This window comes from Elephantulus edwardii, unplaced genomic scaffold, assembly GCF_000299155.1.
Source record: "Elephantulus edwardii isolate Elephantulus edwardi_28Jun2011 unplaced genomic scaffold, EleEdw1.0 scaffold00032, whole genome shotgun sequence".
In the NCBI taxonomy this organism is placed as follows: domain Eukaryota; kingdom Metazoa; phylum Chordata; class Mammalia; order Macroscelidea; family Macroscelididae; genus Elephantulus; species Elephantulus edwardii.
This window is the reverse complement of record NW_006399782.1, coordinates 6,624,995-6,635,382: the sequence shown is the minus strand read 5'-3', so window position 1 is coordinate 6,635,382 and position 10,388 is coordinate 6,624,995. Positions and strand designations below refer to the sequence as shown.

At 41.1% G+C, this 10,388-nt stretch overlaps 2 pseudogenes; both read right to left on the bottom strand.

Moving 5' to 3' along the window:
* Window positions 1-662, bottom strand: part of LOC102870632 — a 2,504-nt pseudogene extending 1,842 nt beyond the window's left edge.
* A 2,206-nt stretch (window positions 663-2,868) lies between these two features.
* LOC102850809 lies at window positions 2,869-4,239 on the bottom strand (annotated as a pseudogene).
* Between the last annotated feature and the right edge of the window lie 6,149 nt (window positions 4,240-10,388).

The window sequence follows — 10,388 nt, the reverse complement described above, 5'->3', positions numbered from 1 at the left end:
AGCATATAAAATCTAAATATGTGTTCACATTTTCCAGACTTTGCTAAAAAATTCAGGACAGAATATCCTAATATGAGATCTTGATACCTGGAGGCCTTTTTTTGTTTTTGGTGGGGGAAGGAGGAGAATAAAGTAATAACCAAAGGTGACAATTTGTACACAAAACTAAAACAAAACAAAAACCCACAGCAGAGTTAAGATGGTAAAGCCAATATTGTTTTAGAAGGAAAGAGGAAGGTTAACAAACCAAGCCTGCTATCTGGTGCATCACCTAAAGTCAGGTTTCAATCAACTGCACTTCCTCTTTTGCTAGCCAAAAAGCTGCTCACCAGAGCTGGTTTAGAACACGTGTGTGCTCCAAATATGTACTGAACACTTCATAATTGAGTCTGCATACATCTCTAAGAGCCCCATGCGAAGGAAAGATATTTCCAAAGAGAGATCAGGCACAACAGTGCAACAAACTGAAGATTTTACCAAAACAGACCCCACTGCCTCCTAAACTGCCAACTGCCTCTCAAGAATTTACTGGGAAAGGGTTATTATGATACAAATTAAATTGGAGGGAGTAAAGAAAAAAAGTACTTTTCCTAGACATTAGTACAATGTGCCTTGTTAAGTAGGTATTTCTATATAAATTAGAAAAAGTGCTTTACTTGCATGCTTCAATAAAATGAATACTGAGTGTAGTAGTGTTATGTTAGATCTGTACAGTTATAAATTTTTGAAGCTATATAAAAGTCTACAGAAAGATGGGCCTTTGCCATTTTAAACATAATTTTTTTAATTAAAAAAAGGTTAAAACTATACGTGATTTGTATGTAGTTGATTGTTAATGCCAATAATTTGGTCTTGAACACATTTTTTGTTCATCAGGAGCAAGTGGGGTTATCCTACTGATTTTAAAATAGAAGTGCATTTTACCACTGCTAAGATGTATTTCTGATGCACTAACAAATCTATGGGCAAACACAAAGTACGCAAAATAGTATTTGTGTAACTAGATAGAGGCAACAGTGTCTGGAAAAGGGGAAAATTGTGCTTCTGTGTAAACTGACTTTATTGAACTCTAGGCTATGATAAGCTTATGGCAACTTCGAGGGAGGGCAAGCAGCATGGCAGTAACAAGTAGTTAACACTGAATGGAAAACTGACACAGGGCCAAGTGGAAGTGGGGCTGGCAGCAAGGGATCACAGTCCTGCTTGGAATTACGTTGCTTGTGCTATTGCAAACAAAGCAATGACACCAGAAAGAGGCAGACAATGCAAAATACACTAACAGATGAAGGGAATTGAAACATCGCTGGAAAAATGACTTCAAACAATCTTAATTATACGTAATGAACCTATTAAAAAAACACACACACAGCTATGTATTATTGTCAGATCAACTAAATGAAGGTCAATTCCTGTTTCACAGCATTATTTTTTTTTATACAAAAATCAAATCTTCATTTATACTGCAAGCATTCTGGACATCTGTTGTATTGAACTTTTCTCAAACAAGAATATAAAGGAAAAAACAGTAAAACCATCAAAACAAAGACTAAGGAATAAGAGCTGTCACAGTACTTGATCTATCTCAGACACAAGGGTTTCAATGAGAAGCACATTTACTGAGAGAAGATCTAGACAACTTTCAGAATTGGAGCATGGGGAATTAATACAATAAGAAAGAGTTTTCTTTTAGCAATTTAGTTGTCTCTGGGAGCTTGAACAAAGAACACGTCTCAGGAGTCATGCTGAGTTAACTGTTGTTCTGGAAGAAGTCTAAGAGGTGAGACTTCATGGGACCAGTGGCATTCTTAGAAATATATTACTCAAATATCTTCAAAATAGACTATATATCTAAACATTTTAAAAAAAAACAACCATTAATCCCAGGTACTTTCTGTAACAAGCTTACCGGAAATGTAAAGGAAAACAAAGTATCGACATTCAAATCATTGATTGAAATGCTAATATTGCTAACTGATGATGTATGATATTGCACCTTCTTTTTTGGAAACAGCAAGTTGAAGATTTAAAAATTTTTCCACAACAGAATAAAAAACTTGGGTTCACGGAGTGAGAATCTGTTACACTTTTTTCTTACGTGACCCATTTAGGACCACCAATGAAGAGAAGGTGACAGCTGCCTACAGCAAAGGGAGAAGGCTTTTCTCATTCCATTCAGAGGTGGGAAGGGGATGGAGTTTTCAATGCTCATAATGGATGCACCCTTAGCAATCAGTGTGCAACAGCAAACACAAAAGGGAAAAAAACCAGTGTACAGTACTAGTGCTGTTTAAATAACTCCCAGATTATACATTGCAGCATAATTAAAACTACACACACATTCTTGGTACATGCTGGTATATAGGATCTCATACACACATTAGCTACCATGCCCTCACACAAGTAGTTGCACACATTTTCTCTCTCTCACACACAGAGACATTTATTGCCAACAGGCATACCACTGCATTCATTTCCACTCACAGTTTCAGAAGGCTCTATATAAGGTAGATTGCTATATCATCTGGAGCTACCACTTTTTATAAAAGCACATGCTAAAAGTTCATGTACACTGTAATCTTGCAGCAACACTCGGAATGATCACACAAAAACCAGGGAATGTTAGTACACACACAAAATTAAGCTAAAGAAATTCTTTGGAGTTCCAATCACATGGTTAGTATAACAATCCCATAATTGTGAAGACTAATTGTAAGCTTTTATAGTTGATTAAGTCACACAGTGCAAAGAAAGATCCATTGACCCTTTTGGTAAAGGGAGGGCTGGAAGTCACAGAGATTAAGTTCACTGGATAGTCCGTATATACATGTGATAAGGAACACCCAAACAAAATTTGTGCTCTTAGGTGGGTCACTCTGAATTCCGATGCACTTCTGAAGCATCAGCTCGGCAAATTGGACAAGTTCAATTTGCCTTGAGCCATTTGTCAACACACTTGGCATGGAACTCGTGGTTACAGGGTAAGACTCTAAGTAGCTGCCTTGATTCAAAATCACACATGCATACTACACACAAAGTCTGTTCTGACTGGTGGTTGTTAGGATTGAATCGATAAGAAGGAAGTTGTTCAATATCTGCTTTTGTTAGACCGCAAGGCTTTGCCTCTCCCAGTCGCTCTGCAAGGTTGAGCAGGGCCTCATAATTCAACTTCTCCATCTTCCACATCTAATTCAAAGCTAAAAGTTGGGCCTACTGCAGGTGGCACTGGAAGCATTGATAGCACATATGGGAGAAGGCTGGGATGGTAAGGGGGAGGTGGTATTGGCTGCTGGGATCTGTATCTACTACGTCCTGTGAGCCTCCAAGGCATAAATGGAGGATAAGGTACTCCAAAGGACACCTCCTGGTGCAAAGGATCATGTGCTAAGAACTGCAGAGGAGCTGATGGAGGTAACGTTGGAGGGTGGGTGGAGGGGGAGTAAGTGAAACCTCCAACTGGAAGATGTCCTCCTAAGAGTTCTACTTCATTTTCTATCCTCTGTAGAGGTGAGCGTGACTGCTGTGTTTGGAAAGGGACGAACTGGCCTGGTGGTGGCAAATGAGAGGATGATGTGGAGAAAGGTGAGGAGGATGTAACAGAAATGGGTCACTAGAAATAAGGGGTGGGAATGCAGCATATGGCACTGGCAAGTGCTGAACAGAACATGCCTGAAGCATTGGAGGAGGCACGCTGCAGACAGAGAGGTGCTGTCCACTGAAAACCACAGAGCATTCTGGGACCTGCTGAGCACTGCAAGCAGTGATGTGTTGGCCTGTGCAGAGGGGAATCCCATGTGGTGCCACTGTCGTCACTGTGTAAGAAACAGGGACTGTGCCCTGATGGAGCTGATCATGTATGTCAACCATTACTGCATTCCGCTGTGGTGGATGAGCAGCAGGGTGTAACAAATGGGGGGATACATTCGGAGGGCGGAAGGCTCGAGGTTCCTCTATTGCTTGCTGTTGTGCATATGGGAGATGGTGATAGTTTTCATCTTGACTAATGGAATTATGTTGAGACACTCGATCCCTTCTTCCTCTCTGGCGCCTGACAGGAGGACTTCTTCTGTTGCGTGCAGGTGTGTTGCATCTTTCCCCTGAGAAGTGATGTTGGCTTGGTCGAACTGAAGGGTGCTGCCTATTTGATGTCATCTCCCATGGTCGCATTGGTGGAGAGGGAGCTAATGACGCTGATGTGTAATAAAAAACGGGATGAGAGAGGTGCTGTCTCTTGGGACTCGGGCTATCGTTACTTGGGTAGGGATTAAGAAAACCTGGATGGTTCTGCCACGGTGTGGGACGTGTGACCTGGAATGGGTAGTTTCCATTCTAGATGGTCCTGATCCATACAGCTGGCGATGATGCAGGCTGGCCACGCGCTTGCAGGGCAGACGGAGCTGACTGAGGTAGCTGGATTAAGTTAGAAGTGTTGTCTCAGGTGAGTGGAAGGAAAGGCTAGTGGAAAGATTTCTGTGTCAGCTCATCGTTCAGGAGGAAAGTCCTTGTCTCATGTGTCTTGCCATCAATCTTACCCTGTGTCTAGGAGGTTCTTAGTATAGGAATCCTAGGTCTAAAGGAGGCAATCTACTCCTGGCTCTTCTTTCTTGGTGGAAGAGCTAGTGCTCGAGCTCTCTCCCCCTCTCCCTCTCCCTCCCTCACCACTCCCCCTCCCTTTCTCTCTCTTGCTTCCTCTCTGGTGCTCTCTCTGCTGTATTTTCTTTTCTGGTATCTTGTAAGTTAAAGGGGATAGGACCACACCACACCCCAGGAAAGCTCCCCTTATATCAAGGATGTGACCTGAGTAAAGGTGATGCATCATTGCTAATCCAATCATACAGCTGATTGTTTGATCATATCAGATCATCTCATAGGAGATGATTACATCATTCAATAAATGCCAAAACACTGAAAAGTGTGGCACAATCCAGTTGATACTTATTTTAGTGTGATAAAATTCAACCTAGGGCACTATATAAAGAGAGGTCCTTTGCCTCCTCTGTCCACTTCTTTTCATGATGCCTGGAAAGGTGCTGTGCATTCATCACATGAGACATTCAGGGTCAGGTCAGCACTAGCGAGGGCCAGGAAAGGGGCCTCCTCCATGTCCACCCCAGTTTCCTTCCAAGTCAAGCCTAGCCTTGACTCTCAGGCAGAATTGTTGTTGTTGCTATGTGCCGTCGAGTCACTTGCGACTCATAGCGACCCTATGTACAACAGCCCTAAACTCTGCTCTGTCCTGTGCCAATCGCACTGTCTCTGACACTCCCATCCCGATTATCCCAGTCACTGAATCAATCCACTTCATAGAGGGCCTTCCCCTCCTGCGCTGTCCCTCCACCCTCCCAAGCATGATGTCCTTCTCCAAGGACCGGTCTCTCCTCACAACATGTCCAAAGTATGTTAGACGGAGCCTCAGAATCCTTGCCTCCAAGGAGCAGCCCGGTTTAACCCTTTCCAGGACAAATCTGTTTGTTTTTCTAGCAGTCCATGGTATTCTCAATACTCTTCTCCAGCACCACAGCTCAAAGGCATCATTTCTCCTTCTATCCTCCTTGGTCATTGTCCAACTCTCTGAACAACAAAAAACAAAAACAACAACAACAACAACAGGCAGAATTAGTGATCATTAATTTGGCGTCTGTACTCAGTACGGATTTCCAAAGAGCCAGTCTCAGCAGAACCTCTATGAAGCCAATAGAATGGAGGGTAGATACCAAGAAGTGAATAACAGATCACCCAGGCCAAGCTTCTATCACCTTAAATTATCATCTGGACACATTCTCACATCAATTCTTGCTTCACTTATAGATAGTCAAGACTACTGCTAACTATAAGGGGCCCTAGTAGCACCATGGATTGTGTGCTGGTCTGCTAAACAACAACAACTGCTATCTATTGGTATGAACTTGGACCATGCCTCTGCCCCCTCTTCCATCCTCTGACATGAATGCCCCTTTGTTATTGCTCTGAAAAAAAACATAAACAATATTTGCTGAAAAACAGTATGCAGAAGTATGAATGACTTAACGGATTTCTAACATTCTGTCATTTTTTTTTTCAGTATATACACACACACACACACACACATATGTACACACACACAGGCATACATATATATACACACCTTTACAGATATATACATGTACTTTTAAAAGCAAAATTACAAAAACTAAAATGTAAGTATATATAATCATTATCTTCCATTTATTATGCTTTCCCTCAAGCTAAACTATATTTTCCTAGCTACAAAATACTTCTTATATTTTATTATATTATATTATATTATATTATATTATATTATATTATATTTTTAAACTAACTGCATAATATTCTAAGTAGCTGAACCATAATTAACCATGCTCCTATGACAGAACTCTGGTGGCTTAGTGGTAAGGAATTGTGCTGCCAACCCAAAGGTCCATGGTTCAAATCCACCAACTGCTACACAGGAGAAATATTGACAATCTCTTCCTGTTTGATTGATCATCTTTGAAAACTCATTGAAGGGCCCAACGATGAGTCAGTTCCAACTTGACAGTATAAAACAACAAATGTGCCTATGATTTTATATTCCATTTGTTTCCAATTTCACTGAAACTAACAAAAAATATCACAAGTATATTCCCATTGAGGTTCTTATTTTTCAGTTCACTGGCTCTCTGCTCCATCTCTAGGAATATACATACACCAAGGGAATTAGAACTGAGACACAAACAGAGACCTGTACACCAATGTTCATGGCAGCATTATTCACAATCACAAGAACATGGAAACAGTCCAAATAGTACAACCACAACTGAATGGATTGAGAAATGTTGGTACATTCACATAACAGAATACTACACTTAGAGGCAACAATTTTGAAAAATACTACATAACCAGGGAGAAAAGTGCAACAATGAATGAATGTAAATCCAAACTCTGTAAATTTTCACTAAATGAATAATAATTTAAAAAAATATTACACAACTTGAGAGAGACTGGAGAGCATTATGCTGAGTGAACTAACTTAGTTCCATAAGGACAAATACTACATAAGACCACTATCACAAAAAATAGAAGCATAACTAGTAAAATGTTTATGGGGACCAAGGAGGGCAAGAAATGGGAGCAGAGGGGTGAGAATGGATACGGAGGAAGTGACAGGGTCGCATAATTTGGTGGGAGGGGGTAAAGGAAATGGGAACGATCCAATGGGGACCTAAAAAGATGGGATAATGGTGGGCATAAGCCCAAAGGAGATCAATTTTATAAAACACAATGTATGGAAATGATTGTAAAAAATATAACATCAATGAAGGAAATTGTGACACACATACACACAAAAACCACACCAAAATGCACCATGTATGTGAATGAAACATAATGTATATGAATAATTGCATACAGAGAAATAAAATTACAGAGGTGGGGGGATCCACAAGTTACAGTGCATGGACATAACTTTTTTCTTTTTTAGATACTTCTCCAAGGTATATGTCTAGAATTTCCATTCAGTAATTTTCATTTCGTCAAAGCACATGAAATATATGTGTCTCTTAAATTTCAGTCGTCTTGATTTCTATCAACCTACCTGGGGCTAACTCACGGCTCTCCAAATATTTTACTCTCACTTCCAAAGCCACATTGAGTTGACCTCCTTGATCTTGTGCCAGAAGTCAGGCAAGCAAGCACCAGGTTCATAAATTCCTGCACAGTTTACAGGATGTGCTCTTAGATATCCTAATATGTTAGGCAAGACTTGGGGAGTGAGACAAGGATTGAGCAAGACAGGAAACGGTCCAGAGTCGAAGGAGTCATGAAATTCAAAACAACTGTTATTATTAAGCAAAATCAAGAAGGGATGTTCTAATACAAAGGCAGAGCCTTCTGCCCTTTTCAATATAATATCACCCCTCAAATGCCCTCTGCATTTTTTTTTCCCACTGAGATGAAACCTACTCAAATATCATGGTCCTTCTCTTCCTTAAGGTCTTTCCAGCCAGATCCATGATCTGCAAACACCCTACCTATGACGTGAGTTCACAAGCATTCATCCATGACCAAGTTCCCAGCAATCTGGTAAAATACAAAAAATGACCACAATGTGGGAGTTCTTTATACAGCTCAAGATAAAAGACTATCCTTTAACCTCAGTTTAGGCCCTTCATATTCCTTTTGGGGTTAATGTGTTCTTTCATTGATTTAAAAAGAACATTACCAGCTTTTTTTTTAGAACATTACCACCTTTGTTCATACACCCGTCACATATTTATAGAGAGCTTATCAACCGCTAGGCATTGCTCTAATACCTGGACATGCAGCAGTGAACAAAATAAACTGTGTCCCTGCTCCGGTCGTGCCCATGACCTGATGGTCCAGGTTTGCTCTCCCTGGCTATAATGACTCATGGGGAGCACTCAGGTTTGTATATCTCCACATCTCCCATAGTGGAATGTCATGCACCCAGTCAAGTTTCAACAGGCATTGTATGATGCCTGTTTTTAAAAGGCTCACTGGAGTCTTTGCTATGAGGAGGAGTGTGGACATTTGGCCTGTGCCCAGCAGAGGGCCCACAGGCAGTAGGGAGACGGAATGATAGTGGCTAGTTCTGGGGCCACCCTGCCTGCATCTCTTGCTGGCTCTGCTGTGGGATCTTCAGTAATTCGTGTAATCATTTCCTGTAGCCTGCATCCTCACTTATAAAACAGGGAGCGTTTGCCTCAAGAAGCTAGGAAGCTCCCAGTCCTTATTCAGTAAACTACTTGGCAGACAGGAAGCCCACAACAAATGTGGCCGAGACATAGCAGTTACACTAACAGTGGCAACTGGATTCTAAATCGGCTATGAGCTGGCTATGTTGAAAGAAAACAAGAATTAAAGGTGTACAGCTCGAAGAACTAGGTGGAAATTGAAGATGCATTTGACTAGTCAGAAAAGTCAAGGATATAATGGGAAATGTATAATTGACACATTAAAAAAAAAAAAAAAAAAATTATTTAGACTTTCTCTTCCTTTCCGTTCATACCAATGATAGAAATGGGACAATCTGCTTATCCGGAATCTAGGCTTTTTATTTCTGCTGATAGGTACAAGCTGGAGCACAACTAAAAGTGTGTAGATGAGCTGGGGAGAATGAAATTAGGGAAAAAACATACACAGTTCATGGGCCTTCACGAATATTGACATTCTACAGTTTCCAGTGCCATAGAGAGCTTCAGAACTTAAGATGACAGAGTGATGGAATTGGTAGAAAACAGAACACCAGCCATTAGCAACACAAGGATCAAGGTCCAAGTTTACATGGGTTACTTTTAACACTGATTCAAACAGAATGCTGGACGAATTTAACATCCGTGGTACAGATAAAACTCTTGTCAGCTGACTGGATAATTAATGACTTTTGGATCAATTTTTCACTCTCTCGCTTACTAGAAGGGGAGTGAGAGAGTTAGGCAATGGGTTCAATAAAGTAAGGAATTCCTCAGAGCTATAAGTATATTTTTAGTTACTCCTGACATGTGGGATAGCAAAGACATCATTTCAGGATCAGATTCTGACCATGCCCTTTACACTGGGCTGAACATCACTCTCTAAAACCCTTTGATGAGAATGTAATTCTTTTAAAAACTATGCACAGGCTAATTGAAACCACAACGGGGAAGCTGCTGGCTTCCAACACAAGTTTTTGGCTGAGCAAAACAAATGTCATTAAACCAGCTGCTACCACTCCTATTCCTCACCATCTCCCCAAATGTCTTTCTCTACCTTCCCAGGTGCCACCCTGGACATACATCCGGGGTACACCTGCTCCACTCAGAGTGGAGACTGTCCAAAATGAGGGAATTTACTGGGGAGCCAACAACTAGGTCACTCCAAAGCAGCACTGGATTCAAACACTGGCTCCCATTTGCTTTTGAGAACTATTTGACATGGAAAAAGTGAATCACAGATTCAGTTAAGAGACACAGAGGTCTTCTAAGTCTACCTAGTGGAGAGTTCTTGCTCTCCCACACTAGGCAACAGTGAGCCTACTGTGTGTATATCAAACTGCCAGGGCACAGCCAGGTCATGAGGCTGAGGATTATGGGTTGGAAGCAGGAAAGGAATAAAAAAATCCATCAGGGTTAGAGGCAGGCCTCAGTCAAGATCCAGAGGAGAGGAGTGTCTCTGTGAGATTGAGAATATTAGGAAGTAGCAGAAGTAGGGACAAAGCTGAGTGCAACTCCTTCAGTCCCCTCAGGGCAGGCCCTGATTCTCCAGACTGACTAAAAATCTCCCCCTCACATTTGCAAAAGACAGATCTATGCATGCCTGAGAGCAGATAATTCTTTCTCCTTTCTCTCTTTATTTTATTCTGATTTATTTACAAAGTTTGAATACATTGTTTTTCACAAAAGATCCTTCCCATT